This window comes from Haemaphysalis longicornis, unplaced genomic scaffold (genome assembly GCF_048455015.1).
Source record: "Haemaphysalis longicornis isolate Haplotype H1 unplaced genomic scaffold, Haemaphysalis longicornis Haplotype H1 scaffold_1, whole genome shotgun sequence".
NCBI classification, from domain to species: domain Eukaryota; kingdom Metazoa; phylum Arthropoda; class Arachnida; order Ixodida; family Ixodidae; genus Haemaphysalis; species Haemaphysalis longicornis.
This window is the reverse complement of record NW_027526203.1, coordinates 15,928,210-15,932,664: the sequence shown is the minus strand read 5'-3', so window position 1 is coordinate 15,932,664 and position 4,455 is coordinate 15,928,210. Positions and strand designations below refer to the sequence as shown.

The 4,455-nt window shown below is 47.6% G+C and overlaps 1 pseudogene; it reads left to right on the top strand.

Annotated features, from left to right (window-relative positions):
- The first annotated feature begins 466 nt into the window (after nucleotides 1–466).
- Nucleotides 467–1,523, top strand: LOC144155689 (uncharacterized; annotated as a pseudogene).
- Nucleotides 1,524–4,455: the final 2,932 nt, after the last annotated feature.

Here is a 4,455-nt window from a genome sequence, read left to right as displayed (position 1 = left end):
TAGAGGCGAGGCTGTGCTGCGATGAGTCGTGCGCGGAAATCCGAAGTGTGGGGAGCTTGCTGAGTGAAGTTCGAGGCAGACGAGCGGTTACTGGCGAGCGGGAGCAGGCGCTCGACGGCCCCACGCAGCAGAGCGCGCGCCGCCCGAACAAAACACCCATGGCTCGCGACACGTGGCCGGCATAATCGCGATACCGCCCCGGCCGCGCAGGAGCGAACGAAAAACACGTCCGCACCCCACGACGACCGAGGCCAAAACTCTCCCCGCGGTCCCCGCCATAGAGTTTCATACTTCTGGCGCTGCGATCGCGGGCCGCCGTGGTTCCTCGCCTACTTGGCTTTATGGCTAGATATATTGAACATATATTGAACATATTCAAGCAGTCCTCGAATTTGACACAGATGATGACCTAAAGGTTGCAAACAAGTTGTCTGACATCCACACTAGCAGTGGACACTTCACTAAGATGAAAGTGGATGTAACTGTTCAAATGTTTCGTGAAGCCCCTTATGCTGTCAGGTATCTGATCAAAATAAGAGAGTTAAAGCCTGAAGCAGAGGCGACAGCTTGGTTCCTTGAACTAGTGAGAAAGAGCTATTTTGATCTCTCAAAAGATGCAGTTAAAATCCTGGAACTGTCATGCACAACTTTCTGCCGCATGAACATGAGAAAAACTGCCCACTGGAAATCTTCGCAAGCCGGTCTCTGGATTTCAAGGACAGTTCTGCTGTGTCTGTGCAAAGAACTGCTGAAGAAACGTGGCTACGGGTATTTGCTTACAGGTAGACTTATACAGGATTGCCTTGAGAATATTTTCTCCGTCATAAGGCTCAGAAAGCCCATCCCGAGCGCATATGATGTGAAGTGTGCTCTGAAGTTAATATGTTTCAGCCAATTCTTGCACACGCCAACATCATCTAGCTATAATGTGGATGACAGCATGCACCTAGCTGACCTCTTGGGCCCCAGTACCAAGAAACAAGTTCTAGAGGAAAGTCAGGAGAACGAGGAAGCTGAAGAGCTGGAAAACGTTCTTTTGTATGGACTCACTGCAGTACGTGGAACGTGACATATGTAGGAGGTTTTCTCCTGAAGCCCATCTTGAAGTCTGTTGACGAGTGCAACGACTGCAAAGCGGCACTGGTGGGGGGAAATGACGACAAATACAGCACTCTCGTTCAGCTTAAAGAGTACACTCAGGGTGCTGGTAAACTCAGTCAACCTAGCCGAGCTGTGATGGAAGTGCTGATTGAGTGTGAAGAGCACTTCAAGACCTTTGCCGACGAAGATGGAATATTGGCGCTCAAAACCCCATTCGCAAGCATTTTGAGTGCGCTGCGCAGGTCAGTCACTGTAAAACTGGAGAGCTGCAACATGCATCGTGGACAGGTAGAAAAGGCACTGCTGGAAAGGTATCTTAGAACTAGGCTTAGGATTCATCTTCGGCAACAACAGGCACAAAGAGTAAATGGCCATTCAAGTAAGACGTGTGCTGCAGTGAACCTCGAGTAAGAGTTTTGTGAAGTGCTCAAATCACCTTTAGTGATTGCATGCTTACGAAAGAAAGACATTTTTGTGAGTATACTGTGTGGACATCTGTCTGTTACTGTTCAAATACACAGTGCTGCAGCTGGCTCAATTTGTGGTTTTGATAAGCTGCACTTGTACAGAAAATGTGCTGAGTGTAGTGCGTGATAATGCAAGTTGGTATTTGTTTTAGCATACTTGTTTGTTGCAAGTACGCTACACCTTGGTTATTCGGTGTGAATTCACAGAAACAAACAACTTACTTTGTGTGTAATAACGTGAAGGCATGTGTATATTTTATGTAATGTTTTGCTTTGGTATGTGCTGTCTTCGTGGAAATTGCTGCTTGTTTCAATCGCTACAGTTCTTGTCATCATTAAAATTTTTTCTGCATTGACTCATTCCTTGATTGATTGATTGATTGATTGATTGATTGTGGGGTTTAATTCGCCGACGCAACGCAGGCGATGAGGCGCGCCGCAGTGGAGGGCTCGGATTAATTTTGACCACCTGGGGATCTTTATCGTGCGCCGAAATCTCGCACACACGGGCGTTTTTGCTTTTCGCCTCCATCAGAAAAGCGGCCGGGAATCGAACCCGCGACCTTGTGCTCAGCAGCGCAACGCCTTAGCCACTGAGCCACCGCGGCGGGTTTGACTCATTTCTGTTTATTTGGTTTGGCTTGGCAGACTGTTTCGTATGCATGCACGACATCGGTTGCATCTTGGTGCATGGACTGTGACCTCTATTGACCCCCTTCCCCATTTTTGTGTGCTTGATTTTTTATTGTGAGGATGTCTTTTTGCTTGATTAGTGTGTTTTGTGGAAATCCTGATATGGTTTCACTCTGTTATTTGTATCGCAATCTTTGTCTGTACATTTGTGTCCACAAGCAGCTGCGTCTGCAAATTCAAATTTACTAAGCGTTTTTTTTAACGTGCTCCGCTTTTACTGTATGCCTTGTAGGGGGCACGGACCCCCGTCAAGCTTGTTTTGGGCTTTTTTTCCGTGCCCCTAAGCATCCTACCCTCGTGCAACATTCTGTATATGCGGAACCGTATATACGGAATTATGGGAATACGGACTCCGCATGAAATGGAAATGATACGGACTCCATATGTTGTGGAAATGATGCGGAGTCCATATGATACGGAAGTGATGCAGAGTCTGTTTAATACGGACATAATGCGGAGTCTGTATGATACGGAAACTATACGTACTGGTATGCAGAAATAGCACTTGTACATTGCCATGATAGTTTGAGTGCACAATACTGTACTATTTGGTGCTACCCATGTTCATAAGGGCTTGCAGTACCTGTGCAATCTGTGCAGTGAATTTGCACAATGTTAACGAGGAACTGCCAAACTTCGAATTGACATCAAGAACATTTATTTTTCATGCAGCCCAACACACGCAATGTCTTTTTTTACAAGCGTCTAAGCATATCTGCCAGGTATCTGTTGACGGCTCGCCTCCCCACTTGTGAATCCACAGCACTCTCGTGTGCCTAAAGGTGGCACTCAAATGCCGCTGAAAAATAGAAAAACAGAGCAAGCATGGCTTTAGGCTGGGGAGGGAAAAGGAGCGATTGGATGGGAAAATACAAAAGGGAAGACAAAACCACACCAAAAAGGTGTTTTCTTTAAGAGAAATTGTGCAGATACAATTCAATGGTAAACTTTTGTTTCTTACTTTCAGATGTGTTAAAAATGCAGCACCCCATATTCCAGTTACTAACCTTGCAGTCATCGTCTCATCTAAAGTTCTTGAAAATTTTCCAGCTTCATAGAACTAGCTTTCAATGCATAAAAATGTAATTACAGCCAACTGCCTGCTACGTAGCCAACTTTGGCAAAGTTGTGGCAAAGCCAACTTTCTAGTTAATTAGTGCTCTGTACCCTTAAAGGGCTAGCCCTTTTAAAACGGGGCAAAACTCTACTTTTTACAATTACTACATTGGTCAGTTCGTGCCTGTAAAGTTTTTTTGGTCATTTTTAGCTTGGGGACAGCGGTATTCGTCGTTAAAGTTGACCCTACGCCCCGCCCACTGCTCCCTGCCGCATCGCCGGAAGAGCGAGAAACCGAGAGGCAGCGACCGGAAGTAGCGTCATATTCGGAAGACGGCCAGCGACGTGCGCCGCCGCTTCGCTGTGTCCCAGTTTTCTGGGCGAAGTTCCGAATTAAGCAGGCGTGTAATCTGCACTTTATTAATCATCATTGTCTAAAGTTGCTTCCACGTCGATTTTTTAACCGTAATGCTACTGTGTGATTCCCTAAAGCGACTCCTAGATACCAGAGAATTCCTACCCGAGCGCCCGTGGCCACTTTATTCCCTTCACCAGTAGTCGCGGGGCCGGCCGTGTCGACGGCTGCTCTGTGCTTCATACGCGAAGCGACAGGCTCAAACAAATACGGAGGTACCCCAAGTTTCTGATCCATTATTATAAGGGAATTAGAAAATTTGTGGGACCACAGCTATCTGGGCTTCCCGAACTTCTTGCTCGTTTTCCCGATCAACGCTGTTGGCTGTGACGACAGCGTAGCTGAATTGCTAGATTTTAAGAAGAAATCAAGCAAGCTGAAAGCGGGAAGCGTTTTCTCCGCGCGGAAGCGCTCCGCACACTCGCCGGTCGTGCATGCACGTACGGCGCACGAAACGGCTCGCACCACACATGCCGCGGCAGCGACCGCTCTTCGCTGCCGTCCAGAAACAAGGCCGTCGCGAAAAGCAAGGTAAACGTGCAAGAGAGGATGATAGTGTGGTGAAAAATTGTGCTATGGGATTGTCATCCAAGGTGATTTCGAAAGAGGGGATCGAATTTGTATCGCGATGCGGAGCGCCGACCGGTCGCGGAGGCTCGTCGACGGGCCTGCCCGAGCAAGAGATGAGGTGAGAGGCCGATGGATGGCGTTACCTGCGCGCAA